We start from the raw sequence: 16637 nt of genomic DNA, 5'->3' as shown, positions 1-16637 counted from the left end.
AGATGAGGTGGTTCGGGCATCTGGTCGGGATGCCTCCCGGACGTCTCCCTGGGTAGGTGTTTCGGGCATGTCCGACTGGGAGGAGGCCACGGGGAAGGCCCAGGACACGCTGGCGAGACTATGTCTCTCAGCTGGCCTAGGAGCGCCTCGGTATCCTCCCAGAAGAGCTGGTGGAAGTGGCCGGGGAGAGGAGTGTCTGGGCTTTCCTGCTGAGGCTGCTGCCCCCGTGACCCGGACCCAGGATAAGTGGAAGAAGATGGATGGATGGATGGATTGTTGGTTAAAGCACTTAAAATTAACTGAGGTTTGGTTTTCATGACATTTGTCCACTTCATCATTCTATCACTCATTTTGTATATTTACAGCCCCAAATCTCACTCTCCAATCTTCAGCTCTCCTTTTAATAAGAGGCAAAGATTCCCTGAAAAAAACCTGAAAAAGATTAATGTCCGATCAGGATGAATATCAGCCTCTTACATTACAATCAGGCTCTTGCCAATTCTCATCATCATACCTCCTCTCTTCCTATCTCATCATCCTATCTCTCACTCAATGTGGCCTGACAGGCAGCATGGCTGAGGTTAATACCTATATATTACTATGCAGTTACACTCTGGGGCCACAAGGCTCTGTAATTAAAGCTCAGTCCGCATCAGATGAAGATATGAAAATATCATTATTACCTCTCCGATGAAGTGATATAAAAACCGGCAGCTCGTTCCTCCTGGGCTGGAGTTAATTTGTAAGCACAGGGTGGAATGAAACCGAGATGAAATACATCAAAGTTAATTTAACTTGGTTGGTTTGGGGTGAAAGTATCTGTGATTGTTAGATTAACCATTTATTCCAAATAATGAAATGCTATACTTTGGTTGCATTACAAATGTGCCACATCTAATGAGTGCCTTTTCCATTCCCAGTATATATAAAATTGCATTCAAATTAAGATGAATTAATTCTAAATTCTAATTGTGAATTTAAGACATTACATTTCAAACATTAATACAAACTATCTTCAGCACTGAAAACACAATTTGCACAGTGCCTGTACAAATGTCAGTGAGTGTTACTATGGTTTGCAGTTTTCTGAGATAATTTTGATTTATACACCGACATCCAGTGATTCCTGGATAATGCAACAGCCTTTGCACTTTTCAGGAGATCCAGTTTTTTTCTTTCACTTCGATTTAGTTTAATCAACAAGTCTATGGTGATTCCACACTCCATTGTCCAACCTGAGTCTGGTTCTGCTCGAGGTTTCTGCCTGTTTAAAAGGGAAGTTTTCTTGCTGCTGTAACTAGCTAAATACAGCGAGTGTGCTCTGCCATGGTGGATTAAGATGAGATAACGACTGAGTCTTATCCTGTCTTGGTGCTGGGTTTTTGTTAATAATATCACAGAGTGCGGTCTCGCCTTGCTATGTTTGTAAAGCTATTTAGATAACGTTTGTTGTGATGTTGATTGATTGATTGATTGATTTAATTGATTGGTTGATTGACTGATTGGTTCATTGACTGATTGATTGATTGATTGATTGATTGATTGATTGATTGATTGATTGATTGATTGATTGATTGATTGATTGATTGATTGATTGATTGATTGATTGATTGATTGATTGATTGATTGATTGATTGATTGATTGATTGATTGTGGTCTGCAAACCTTCGTGATGTAGTCTGACATCAGACTAGTAGCTGCCCTGAATGTGTAACTTGCAGTCGACACCTCAGGATCGTAGCTAAAACCCAAACTCTGTGAGATTGGAATTCCATTTGACACGTTTACTTTTGACTTGCCAACTGAGCCATCTGTGAGTTTTCTTACAGTCAAATGTGGTGTTGTCATTTTCAATCATGCTTCAGCAGCTTAGCTAAGATGTGCAGATATTCATTTTCATGTCTGATGGTTGATTTAGAAAAAATTAAATGCAAATCAGTTTTATTGTATGGAACTTCAGAGTAAGAAACATCAAACCCCATCCAAAGCATGTATTTAAAACATTTTATTCAAAATGTGAGTGACTCGGTCACATACAAGTAAAATACTGCTCTGAACACTTTTCTGTAAGAAGCCATTCTAACCTGACTTTGAATATAGCAGTGAGATTTGTCCCTGACACACTTTTGCTTTGAGCTTTCCTCTCAGTTTCTTCCCTTCTTTTTTCTTTGCCCTGACTCAGTTTCCTTCCTGCCCCCTCATATCAGAGCTGGCAGAGACAAACAGAGGCTGGATTGGAATTTATCCATCAGAAAATAGCAAACAACTGTTAAAGGAAATTCTACCATCCTTTGAATAGAACACCTTTGATTTATGCATCTGTGCTCCATTGATTAATATGATTACAGTTATTAAACCTGCAAGATAATGAGTTATGGAAATTCCAGCTCATGAAAGCTTCAGCAGAATGACTATTAAACATTGTAATCATAATCAGCTCCTTAGTGTACTGATAGGATAGATTTGTACCCCCACACACTGTGTAACAGATGGCTAATATTTGTCATGCAGCATCGGACTGACAGGAGGTAAATTAGAGCACTGACTTATTGACATTAATATTGGTGTGGAGAATTGCTGGAAAACCTATGGCTTAAGAGGATAATAAGAATAATCATATCATACATGTCATATGTTAAACGGTTCCTTTTCCCTCTCTATACAGCTAATATAATAAGCCAATATAATATGAACCACGCCAGTTGCAGAAAAAGCACCTTTATGGGATTCTAGTTATGAAGTGCCACTCATATTTGACTAAAGTATGAAGGACAGCTGAGATGTGTTCGTTAAACTGCAAGACAAGAATATAACATTTGTATTAGCCTGTCAGTTTTGAGGATGGTTAGTGCAGTGATGCAGCTTAACATCATTAACTCCTCACCATAGATTCAAGTGAGTTTTCAAATCAGTGGAATACGCACATGCATTATTAAGCCAAATGAGGACTCAACAAAGGAGACAATTATCAAAGTGCTGCATGACACAAGCATTCAGAGCTATCATGAGAGGAAAAGCACTGACCTACAATTTATTGTCACTTTACTTTTTTATTCATTCATTCTTCCTATACTACATAGACATGATTTGGAATCTGTGTAAAATATTGATAAAACAGATTTAATGGTTTGCAAATCATTTAAACTCAGTAAAAATGTGATTGTCTTATAAAAATATGTTCTCATTGTAAATTTGATGCAAGCAGCACGCTTATAAAAAGTAAGGCACTTGATCTCCTCGCTGCTCCAAGTCAACCTCAGACTCATTTTGTTGGTAGGTTCAATGGCAATGTTAGTTAGTGTTCAGTGTGGCCAGTACAGTGGTACACAGGGTATTTGTTTACCTACACATGAGAAGGAGACTGTGACTAATGACATAAGGGCAGCCATGCAGTGGTGTGTTCAGTGACCCGCTTTATAATAATGCAGTGTGAACACAACATTACCTAAGGGGAAAATGCAACAATGAACCAATTTTTTATTTTTTTATTCATGTATTTAAAGGGACAGTTCACTGTTAATGATCATTCCAGCATAGCATCCATGTTAATATGCCATAAGGCAAATTTTCATCCGCAGTATAGCACGATAATGAAAACACAATACATCACAAGAGCATCAGATATGTAAAGTAGTGCAACTAAGCACATCAAAGTGCGGTTCGGCAGAATTTAGTGATTTTGTTTTGTTTGGACCAAACAAAACCATCTCAATCAGGACAAGGAAAACAAGCCTTTTTATTTTTACATTTATTTTTCTGTTACTTCTCTGATTTTACTTTATTGATTGAACGCCCTGGTTTTCATTTACACATTTGTACAATTTATATCCATTTCCTTTCCACTTTACCTATTACTGTTGTTTTCTGCATCTGTTTTTTTTTTGTTTTGTGAAGCACTTTGGGCTGCATGCTTCAATGTATGAAAGGTGCTATATAAATAAAAATAAGTTGAGTTGAGTTACAGGTGTGAAAGCAACATTAGCTGAGATCATTGATACCTCCCAGCACCCATACACTCACCTGAGTCTCCTCACATTATGAACAACCTCCAGTTTGTTAAAATTATCATGATTTATTTGTTAACAACCTCCTGTTCTGACTCACTTTGTATTGCCAGAGAGAGAATAAAAAACAAACAACAACAAAAAAACCCAACATGTTTCATGTGGTGTCAAATGTGTGTATGCAAATGCAACATCATTCGTTTTGGAAATCAGTAGATTGAGGAAAGGGTACAACATGTGCTCTCAGAATGGGGAGGCAGATGATGGTCCGATTTCCTCTGAGACTTTGGTGGCTGTTATTATTATGTGTGTTATTTCCACCAAATGAATTATCTAAAAGGCAGCAGGCTGTGATAGAAAGCTGGGTTGGCCTGTTTTTAAAACAGAGTGAGCTGGCTGTTCAAATCCAAACACGTCGCGTGTGATTACAATGATGAGGGCATTGAAAACCTGTAATTGAGAAATGCAACTATATGATTGCAAACTGATTGAATGTCAGTATGGCTTTTACTTTGTTTGCATGCTCCTTTAATTGTAATATATCTCTCTTTTCACCTCCCCACATGTATTATGCAGGGATGTTTGATTAGTGATAAGCCTGATAAGTCGGCTCAGATAATAAACCGTTCAATCGTTTTTCTGTGTGCTGCGTTTGCCAAGAGACCTTCCTCTTATAAAGCTGTAAATAACTCGGCATGAACATATTTAACTCATGAAAAGATCAGAATAATATGTTCATTTGGAAATGTCATTCCTATGTGCAGTTCCTATGATCTCAGGTTGATTTGAACCCATGATTTATACTTTGACATGACTTCATTAGGTTCATATCTTATGACAGCTTCATGATGAGTTATACCTCAAATAGATCCTGTAGTAGCACCTTTATGTGTGACTACAGAAAACCCTCCCTTCTACACTCAGCTGCAGAGCTTTGAGTTGACACATCTCTTGCATTTCCACAGCTAGCTGGTTCCAAACACACTGTCTGCCTGCCTGCACTGAATATTAAGTCCACTCTCCTCCAGTGTCTCTGTGGGTGTGAGGCCTTGTCCTTGCAGAGCAGAGCACACTCCACCGCTGACAAGGGCTCTGCTTTTATCACCTGATGCCGTGAGAGCCAAATGAGGGCTGGGCCATGTTCAGCCATTTATCATCCTCGATCAGCAAGCAGCCACGGGGGCAGAAAGGACCTTGGCTCGCCTGTATGCGCTCCTCTCCCCGTCATTTGTTTTTAAAGTCAACCGGGGTTTAGTGTCACTGTGGTCGACTGCGTTCTCTGCGGGGAAAACAAACATCAACATGTTGGCTTTGTTTATACACAGTGGGACTTGAGTCTGCGCCTACTGTATCTCTCAGAAAATACTAGCTGCAAGGAAAAGCACAGGGTGATGATGAATGTGACAAATATTGTCAGAGGTGCGTTTAATGGGGTGCATATTTATTTTTGTCCTGACATCCGTTGTATTTGCCAGCAGAAGTACAAGGCGTTCAGCTGGGAAATGTCTGCACTTTTAATGAATTGGGAAATATGTTTACAGCAGGAAAAGTTATTGGCAAGCATCATTTGATAAACAAGCGAGTTGTTTTGTAAATCGTTCAATAGGCTAAAATTTAACTAGCTGAGTAAGTGCATAAAACCCACATGCTCAACTAACATGATTTTTATTGGGAGTTTGATGAATGTGTGCACAGAACCACCTCAAGCAGGCAGTTGTGGGACGTTGAGCCAAAAACAAAGGGGAGGATGGGATGGTAAATCTGTTGCTTTCCTTCATATTTCCCTAAGATGTCAGTGTACCTTGCTCATTATTTGTGTTAAAGAGATGGTTAGTATTTCCTTTCACCCACCTTGTTTTCAGCCGCACTCCCTTTGTCATCGCTTCTTCTGACCCTCTGATATATCCTCAAACCGTTTATTTTCTGTTTCCTGGCTGGTCGAGACTGCAGGGCAGGAGTCATTTGTATTCACTGTAGAAGGGTCATACTGCTGCCCACTTTCACTATTTCCTAAGTGTACTCTGGAGAATATGCTGCAGTCTGTAAACAAGAAGTGTTAGGGAGAAATAGCATTTGAAAAACAGCAATATTTTTAGCCATGTTAGCAGAGGGGCTCAAGGGATGGCAGTGTCGATCCACAGACGGCAAATCATTTTTGTCCTTACTAGATATTAGTGTTGTTCGATACCACTGATTTCCTTTCCGATCCGATACTCCGTAACATTCAGGCTGGTATCGGCGATACCGATCCGATACCAATACTTTGTGCGAATGCACCTAATGTGTCTGGTAAATCTAAAAAAAGTAGTATATTTCTGATTTATTTATGTATTTTAAACTTGTAAGTATATCAAGGTATGGGCCTCATTTACAATATAGCCGAGCTAATACAACAACAGAAAAACCAAACAGAGGACACAATCATACAAAATACATGAAAATGGTGTTTTAAAACAAAAGAAAAGAAAACAAACAATAAAACCACTACAATAAATTATTGTTTAATTATTAAGAACTAGAACTAGTAGTTCACACCAACCGTGTATCATTTAGACAAGATCTCAATGGTTTAGCTACTTCCACTGTGTTCCTGTTAATGATATACATTGCCTCAAATGACTGAAGTATCAAAAGTATCAATATTTTGATTTGAGAATCGATTTTAGAGCATAAAGATCTAGTATCGGAAGTATCAATATTTCAGTATCGATCCGCACATCACTACTAGATATCTCAGCGATTATGAGATGGGTTGCAGTGTAATTTAATGACATGTGCATTGTCTCCAGAGGATATTACCAATTGATTTCTGTCTCACCTTGACTTTTCCCATAGAGCTACAGTGAGTTTTACATTTTTTAATGTTATGAAGATATCTTAAGAAATATGTACGGGCAACCTGAGGATTTGGTACACACATTCATGGTCCCCAGGTGATGAATACCACATTCAAGATCCTCTGTGGATAAACCTCAGTGTCTTAAGTTATCCTGTAGCACCATCATCAAGTCAATATTTTCCCATGTCAAATATCACAATACTAACTGACTGAATTGGCACAGCATTTAGTGATGACATTCATGGACCCTGGAGGATAAATCCGGGTAACCCCTGTCTCAAAGGCAGCAGAGGGCAAATAGTCCTGCTTTTGATTGGAATGCCTTAACACCTGACCCATGTACAACCATGAAATTGTTTACTCACAATCTGTAAATTGGGTGCCTTATCTACCAAATGAGCTAAACCAGCATCCTGAAGGCTAACATTTTAAAAACAACAAATGTTATCCCGCGCTTCTTCACAAACAGAGTAGGTCTAGACTATACTCTTTGTTACATTATTAACAGAGACCCAACATCAAGACAGGATAACCTCCAGTTCCATCTCACAGACAGGACTCAGTCTGACCTCATCTTAATCCACCATGAGCAGAGCACTTTGCAGCATTTAGAAAGTTACAGCGGGAAGGACAAACTTCCTTTAACAGGCAGAAACCTCGAGCAGAACCAGAATCATGTAAGATTGCACTCAGTGGCACTGTTGTAAATATTGTTGTTGTTGTTATTATTGTTGGAAGAGGTTTGTTGCACTCAAGTTAGTTGGAAACATTCTCTGTTTCTTATTCCCGAACTATCTCCAAATAACTGAGCCAGTATTTTCTTTTTACCGACCACCAGCACCTCTTCAGCAGCATTTCCTTGTCCCCTTGTTGTGAGTGAGCAGGGTGAGGGGCGAGTGTTTTAGCTACCGTTCGCTCAAACAGGGAGATGAGACAGGGTGAAGAGGGACGGACTGTGACAAGAGAAAGAAGCAAACTTGCTGCTCTATGGGAGAAACGTAAAACATGATTTTACTGCAACAAACTATATAAATATATATAATATTGTCTTCCCATGTGTCTCATTCAACAGTATTCCCGATAAATATCTAAAAACTCAATATTTTGTGTATCATATACCTGACCCTAACCAAGTTGATAATAATTACACCTGTTGCCTCAGAGTACTACTGTGCCATACACAGTAGAGCCTCACAGAGGTTGTTAGCTCTGCTATGCTACGTCTTCTGCTAATTTTGGATACGTGGCTTTGACTGCAGAGGAGTTAAAGTTATTTGTGTCTGTTTTGATCCCAGCTGTATGGAGCAAGGGCAAAATGTATCAGTCTCTTACTATTATTGATAAATGCATTAACAAATCGAATGCAGAGTTCACAAACAAATAACTTAAACATGATGATGAATGAGCGCATTTCACTTTTCCAACTGTAACATTTATTCTCAGCCCTGTGGCACTTGTTTTCTTGACTTTATACTTAAATACATGCACTATAGTCAACATGATATCATTTGTAATTGTGTTTTACTAATGTACAATGTATTTTTAGCAGCCGACTCCTCTGTCTGCACCCAGGGAATTATAATAACAACAGCCAGATAATGTATTCCTGCTCCTTTGTAGAGATTTCTTTCTCCTACCTGTCTCGAGAATAGAAAGGGGTGATGCAATAGCCTGATATCAACATCGGTGCCTGAGTGAAGACAGCGCTGCCCTGATAAGATACTCACAAGTGTACAGACGAGGGCTGCACTGTTGGGAAAGAAATGCAGCACAGACGGATAACAAGAATAGAGCATATTGGAGTGGCAGCTGCAAAGAAAAATCCAATGGACAGTAACTACAAAATGACCCCAACGGATAAAAGCACTTTAACTCGTTTAACAGTTTATACCACGACCCAGCAGGCCTATGTGGTTACTTTATTTTATTACTATTATTTCAATGAGCCTCTCATCATGGACCCATGTTCTGCCTGTCAGATATACATGGCAGCAATCTGAGCTAGGATCTGAGTGAGGCTAAACAATGTCATATTGTGTGGCCGTTTCCTTAGAATTATCCACCTGAATAAAAGAGGCAATATCTAATAGTTATGAAAAAAAAAAAAAAAACAGGCAGTGATGGCTGATCAAGACAAAATGGTGATATAATTGTTTGCAGGCTTTTCAAGAAATAACATCTGTCGCAGAAAGCTGTAATCAACATTTCCACCTCAAAGAAAAACAATTCTGACACACAACAAAATAATCTCTTTAAATCCAATAGAGAAAATGTAACAATCAATTATAAAAAAGTTAAAGAATATCAACTACAACAATTTCAAAAAAGTGTGGTTTTAAGACCATCATTAGCATATTGAATAATTGTACATGATTAGATAGGAATAATGAAGACTTCCCCACAGCATAACATACAGTAATTGTGATGGTCCCAGGTGCAAATATTATTTAATCTCTCCTTCTTGCCCTAAAAAGAGGTGCATTCTTGTGTGAATGCACACATAAAAACACACACAACAATTTATACAGACAATTAATGTCACCCTGTAGAGACTTGCAGCACAGCTCTCGTCTAAGTCAGCCAATGATCAAAACAACAGACTAAAGCCGCCATGGCACATTTATCTCGGCTAATCTGACAACCTGCCACAAACCACCACAGTCTGACTTCTTTAAACTGAGAAACATACGAAACAGCACAGAGCTAAAGGAAGCCTCCTCTGTATGTTGATGAGCATTAAAAACACACAGTCTAAATGAAGGAATTATGCCCACACATTATTAACTAGAGCCCCAGATACAGTTACATGTAGAGTTAAACTTTTATCATTAATGGCTCGGCGGCCATATTTTATCATACACACAGTAGTTGCACATTTCCCAGCATATGCGAGTTGACAGTCATATTGCTATAAATTTGTATTCCATCACATTCCATAACAAAAGAAACCTGAACTCAACATACTCACCATTTATAGGAGTATATCCTAGAGGTCTTGCACTCAGCAAAGTTGGTGACAAGACTGTTTAAGTCTAAAGTTCTTCCTCTGCTGTTCTATGTTGATAGTATTGCCAATCTGCTGAGTCTATCCTGCCCCAAATAGGATTTTGGGGCAGCGTAACACTCATCCTGTTGTACAGCTCCCTCACACTTTTGAAAGTTGGTATTCTGTTTTGGCTTGCTAAAATGTATACAGATAACTGATCATCTGATTATCTTTCATATTATGGTGCTGGAAAAAAATAGGTTCACACAAGTAATCACATGACCTGGATTCATAAGGTCATTGGATGAACAAATAAGCTATACCTGGTGAGCCTTTCCTCTGTAACTTTTGAGAAGAAATCAAACAGATTAAGTAGGTGGCTGATTAAAAAAATGTTTTTAGTACCCCTTACATAAGCAAGAAAAAAAAAAGAAACTAGATTTAAAACTAACAGTGTACTGTATGGGTTAGAAGAGTGGTATAAATAACCATCACATGTATTGTTCTTCCCGCCGAGCTTGTTGGCTGCATGCTGAGAAATGCTGAATGGACGTGATTTCAAAATAAAAGCACCATCGCTTCAAAACAAAAGTACTTATAATGCATATGAATTAAAACACAAACGGAACTTTGAAATAAGAAAATATACATATTATATTTGTAATAATTACTATACATGCATTCTTAAGATAACTGGGAAAGTTTTTTGTCTCATATAAGCACACATCACAATACGTAACCTGAACCTGAACTGATACGTTCAATGAAATGACTTCGTAGGCCCCTCAAAGTGTAGGCCCTGGAGCAATGCATGTCTTGCAGTTGGAGGCCGTACATCAGATTATTGAAAGTAATGGTATGTAGCTTTTCATCCACTTTAATTTCCCTGCATGCCTCATTCTTTTCTCGCCTGGTTGGAAATGTAAAAGTTAAGATGTGTTCATTCAGTATGCCCTGTGTTGCTCCCAAGCTCTGTTATACAAAAAGTAACTGCTGTATGAATTGAAAACCCCTATATTGTACTTCTTTGCTTGAAAGCTCTGTTGGAGAAATCAGCAATTTTGTTTCTTCTGCAGTTTTTATGTTCCGGAGCTCGGGTTAGTATTGTGGTTTTATTTCTAACAAGTGCTCTTGTGTTCGTTCTTTTGGCTTGGAGTCTCCCTGGAGTTCAACTTCCATATTTAGCAAGAAAAAAAGCAGGAGTTTGAGCAAACTGACTTGCCATCCATAAACCTTAGTATTTCCTGCTGTATAAGTTCCAGACTCAGGAGACGATAAACATAGAACATAGTATAAAGGGAATAGTGCTCTTTATTAGAACTGAGGCAGTTTAGAAAACAGATTCAATCATATCACCACGGGAAACTTAGACACTTTAAAAGATGTTACAGACAATGTACAGAAATGTGTACTGAACCACTTACTCAGCTCCAGTGGGAGTCACCGCAATGTCAGGCAGAATAGTTCAGGAGAAGAGTCTGTCCCTGTAGGAGTCCATATAACTTGACAACTGAGAGTAAAGATAGAGCCATTAAAGTCTTGTCTTATTCAAGTCCTTAGAGGAACTTCTTGGATAGAACTTTTCAGTAGTAAGTTTTACAATTTAAAGGAAAAGAAGTCCCAACAAAATGTATTCAAAGCTGCAATTCATTTTAAATATACTTGCTATGTTGTCTGTGCAACAAAGGAGTTTGTTTCACTGTCTGGTTCGCAGTAAGGGCTCAGAATTCCATGCAGGTTTCTTGTCCAGACTATGTTTCTCCTACAGGAGGCGTGCTGCGACACAAGGCATGCATGTTATAGCTTGTGGCGGCTCATCAATAAGGTCACAGTGCAGCAGCACAGATGCTGGCTGAGGTCTGTGTCCTGGAGAGACGAGCTAATCACAGTCTCTGTGGGGAACAGCGGGGGAGCAGTCTGTCTCCTAATACCCGATCTGCATACACCAACACAAACACAGACATGCACATACACTCTTTACAGGGATGCAAGTGCACAGCAAACAGGAGGCAGACACCCCTCCACGGGTGTAAGCATAAACATGTCAGAGAGGAGAGGATGTAGTGCAGGAACATGCCTGTTATTGCCCTCCCTGCTGAGTCACTTTCATTTTTGTTGCTGCTTTTTGCCCAAATCCAAAAGCAATAGTCTTAGTTAGTGAGCATAAATATATTCAGGTTTATGGGCTCATTGCTTCTGCTGTGTTGCAACACAGTTGAAGGCATGTGTAACACTGAAAGAAGGAGAGTATGAGGTCATTTCTTGGTGTTTTAAAGTGAACTATTGAAGTTTTTCCACAATATGTTGTTGATTTTTTTAAGGTTTTCAGTTTCTGGCTTGCAATGTAACAATTGGAAATCAATGTGTGGAAAAGTGAATGTAACTTTTATTTTTCAAACTGTACCTCTATACGCAATATTGACTTCATGCTGCTAATATATAAAAAATACCCTAACTGTGACTTTGCAAGTTAGCAAAATCTCTTGTATTGTTTGTTTTGTTCTCTTGGTGAGGGCCAGAATCCCCAAAAAACAATTATATCTGAACAACTAACAGGACTTACCACAAAATACACACAAGCCTCACAACCACAACAGATAAGAAAACCAATTATTACTAAAAACCAGAGACAGGCGGTTAACACTCTGACCTGGACATGGGCCTTTTTTTGTCAAACACCAGGGTCAAGAATAAACATCCAGGGCGCCAGTTTAGTTAGTGGTTGAATAGCACGCCCCATATACAGAGGCTATAATCCTCGCAGCGGGTGGCCTGGGTTTGATTCCAACCTGTGGCCCTTTACTGCATGTCATTCCAACTCCCGGTTTTCTGCTCCATCCACTGTCTCTCAAATAAAGGCTTGAATTAAGACCAGAAATAAATTTAATAAAAAAATAATTATCTTTCAACTCATGTTGCTTTCAATTATGAAAACTTTAAATTATGATATCACCAGAACAATTGTTATCAAATAATTAATGTTTTCAATCTTGTATGAACATTTTCATTATTATTTTTTTTAATAGTAAGTCTCAGGAGTTTGATTCAGTTGGTTAAATAAATCAACTTTGAGAAAAAATATCTGTGCTGACATTTTTTTAAAGTTGTGGAATAAGCAGTTCAAAGGTGTGTTAAGTTCACACTCTGTATGAAGACATAGATGACACAACAGCTCATTGTGAGAAACCAAAACTCGTAGAGCTCCCCCCGGTGACTGGCTGGGTTACTCCTCTATAACAGATGGAATATGGGTCAAACTAGAAATTAAAACCATGTTAAATACTTTTTCACAAAACGGTTTCTGTCACTAAATGAATTATCATGCTGATTTATGTTCAAGTGTTCATTTTTTGGAGAAGTTAAGTTTTAATTAGTTGTTTGATTAGTTATTTTGTGAAAAGAGGGGGTGTGATGTCATGATTGACAGCTCTGTTGACAAATGAGGCTCCTGCAGCATTCTCTACCTGACTGGCAGTGTGGAGAAGAAGTGGAATAAACCCACAACACAAGAGTTAAGCAGCTTCACATGTGGACTACTGCTCACTCGAGTGATCTCTGATGTTATATCAGGAGGTTTAATGTGAGCTTTGATCAGAGGATCGGATGTGATGTGAATCCTGCAGCTCCACTCAGACGGCTTCTGTGCATGTCTTGACTTTAAAATCTAACATCAGTGTAATATATCAGTCCTATAACATGGCAGTATTTTGGCTTCACTTTGTTCACACAATGGGAGAAGTTGGAGGTGCGCCATCCACATCAGTATACAGTCACAGTTTGGCTACACAAAGAAAATTTTATATACAAATACTTGATCAATATTTAGCACACCACTGTTTTCATATTCTGTCAGTAATTATATGAATCCAGTTTTCTTTGTTCCTCTGTTTTGCAGGCTCAGGATTTCCTGTCAAAGTTTTGCACCTAATCTCAAAGTAGAGTAGCACTATCCTGTTGTGATGAGATATTTACCCATGTCTTTTTGTAGTTATTGAAATGTCTCCAGTTCAGCATTCACAGCGCTCAACAGAAACTTTGTTTATGCTTCAATCTGTCCTACAATTTTTTCTTCCAAGCAGTCAATAAAGCTTGATTCCATGAAAACATTTATACAAGATCATATTTTGTTTATTGTGAGGATAGCCTGACAGCTGTATCTAAGTGTGTGTACCAAGCCACAGTTACAATGTGATCCAATCAGCAATAAAACACCCTCAACTATGAAAATGTTGCTACAACATCTGTCTTTATAAAACAGGGGAATGGCAAGAGTGTTTCATAACACACACACACGTGCGCACGCACAGTTACAAGTGTGTAAATCATACACATCATCACTCATCAAAAGGGTCAAAGATGTTTATACAGTTTATAGGGAGTGAAATTGAGCTTTCAAAATGAGAAAGATTCATCATGAGAAATACGTATTTGCCTTCGATCAGCTGAATGAATCTACCTTTCAGCTTATCATTCATTGAAAAAACACAAAGATCTACAAACTTAACATTCTTCCATTTTATTGGAATTATTGGAAAATGACAGATGTTCATTAGTTTTTCTCTGAGACAAATGCCTTGCAATTAAGCAGCTCTGTTATTGAATACTTGACCTGCTGTCTGTGATCAATACTTAATTACACCAGCTTTTTGGTGTTAGGTGGTTTGAAACCCACTGGTTTGAAAAAAAGGGGCTTATCTGAGAGGTGGGAGCAACCCAGTGGTCTCATAAAGACAGAAAGTGTTGGAAGGATCAGTAGCTATGCATCATTACTCTGCAGTCAATGGTAACATAGTGTCTTGGATCGGGCTTAACGACATTAGAGGCAGAGAATAGGGAGGGAGAACAGATGCTTAGTTTGTTAGCCAGGCCGCTGCTGATGTAACTGTGTTAACCGTGGCTCCATGGTGCTGTAATGTGCCTGGCAAGAAGAGAATCAGACAATTAATAGTCCTGGTTCAAAACATATGCTTCTGTCTACTGTGTGAAAGCAACTTTGAGGGATTTCATTGATAAAAGGAATCAATTTGCAACCTTACTAACCTGAGGGGGGTGGATGAAAAAACAATGTTTTATTATCGTTTTCTTTAAAAGGATCAGTGTGTAGAAATGGGAATGTTTAGTGATGTCTGATGGTCAGATTCTAGATTGAAACACTCCACTGCTCACCCCTCCTGTCAGTGAAGCGACGGTGGCCTTCCAGGACAAGAGGCTCCTGTGATGCATGATTTTACCATTAAAAATGTTCATCAATACAAATTATTTTGTGCACATCAACCACTATGATCTTCTGCATTATATGCTGTCACTCATTGTTACTAGCTTGTTTGCTACTGTAGAAACGTGGACACAAGCATGCAAGATGGTGGCCATTGTGGACCTGCTCTTATAAAGATATGAGAGGCTTTTTCTTAGTTAACAAAATAAAAATATGAATATATTCAGGAGACACTATTTTAATCCTACTTGAATTTCCCCATTGTGGGACGAGTAAAGGACTATCTTATCTTAATATAATATTCAATTTCTGTTCTGCATAATATGGCTAAATCCTACTGATGCACCTGTAAGAGTGCATAATGATATTATTATTATTATTATTATTATTATTATTATTATTATTATTATTATTAATAATAATAATAATAATAATAATAATAATAATAATAATAATAATAATAATAATAATAATAAAAGATACAGTGAATAAATGCATTCTGTGTTTAATCTTTATACAGTATGTGATATGAATGCTCATTATATAAATGCACTGCTTCAAAATTCACATTTAGAACGAAATACTGATCACAAGACTGTTCCACTTTTTTCAATAACAGTACTAGAGACATTTTATCACTCCAGAAAAGTAGTTTCAGATTATATCATCTTCTAGTAACTCTGGTGTCAACTAGCAGTGAGTAAACACACCGGTTATCCTGGGAGAGAGGATGTTGCATACAGTAAACACACAAACAATGGCAATCATTCATGATCATCATGAGCTTTCATTCTGGGATATACCTGCATTATATTTCCTCCATGAGGTACAAGTCAAGAATATGGAGTAGTTGTAGACTTTGTCCACCACCAAGACGACAAAGCGTCTAACCAACGTTGCGTTTCTACTAAGCTAGCTACCAGAGAGCCCAGCTCTGCAAACAGCTGTGACCCAGGTGCAGCTCGTTAGCTCGTCAGACCAAGGATGAGTCCCTCCATCCAAGAGTCCAGGCTTGATTTTAAATCCCCACCAGCTCCACAATCTTTAAGTGGGGAAGAACTAAACAGACTGATGTGATGTATGTTGATGAAGACATGCTTTTCATATACACTGTGGAGTCTGGATACGTTTTGATAGTAGTAACTTGTAATTGTAACTATTAACTCATTTTCAGTAACTTTCCCAACACTGTTCATGACACATTAGCATGCAGATATATTCATCTATGATGTGACCTGCATAACATCCACGTGTAAGGTTTGTCACCATGAGCAATGTAACATTAAGCTTAAAGCTCTCCTGTTTTGAAGTACATCTTCCTAGATATGCTCGCTGTTGACTCTTGGTCTTTAGTGAAATCCTTGACAAACTTAAGCCATCTCTGTGACAACCTCGACAATAACATGATGTGCTTTGAGACTTAATTAACCCCACAGTTAGTTGTGTTCAACCTTGAGGATCTGTCACACTCTGATTTCATGTACTGACCTCATCATAGAATCTCTCCATATGAATAAGCCTCCTAACTCTCTTTGAAAAACAGCCGGCAAATTTGAACAAATCACCACTTAAAGAGAAGCTGCGCTGGAGATT

At 38.4% G+C, this 16637-nt stretch overlaps 1 long non-coding RNA gene across 1 annotated transcript; it reads right to left on the bottom strand.

Moving 5' to 3' along the window:
- Positions 1–14365: 14365 nt before the first annotated feature.
- Positions 14366–15956, bottom strand: LOC117824518. The gene is made up of 3 exons (XR_004633605.1): positions 15848–15956; positions 14870–15041; positions 14366–14747 (listed from the first exon to the last, which is right to left on the bottom strand). It is a non-coding gene; the product is annotated as an uncharacterized LOC117824518 (long non-coding RNA).
- Between the last annotated feature and the right edge of the window lie 681 nt (positions 15957–16637).

The sequence above is a fragment of the Notolabrus celidotus genome, chromosome 13 (genome assembly GCF_009762535.1).
Source record: "Notolabrus celidotus isolate fNotCel1 chromosome 13, fNotCel1.pri, whole genome shotgun sequence".
In the NCBI taxonomy this organism is placed as follows: Eukaryota; Metazoa; Chordata; class Actinopteri; order Labriformes; family Labridae; genus Notolabrus; species Notolabrus celidotus.
This window is presented reverse-complemented; position numbering and strand designations above follow the sequence as displayed.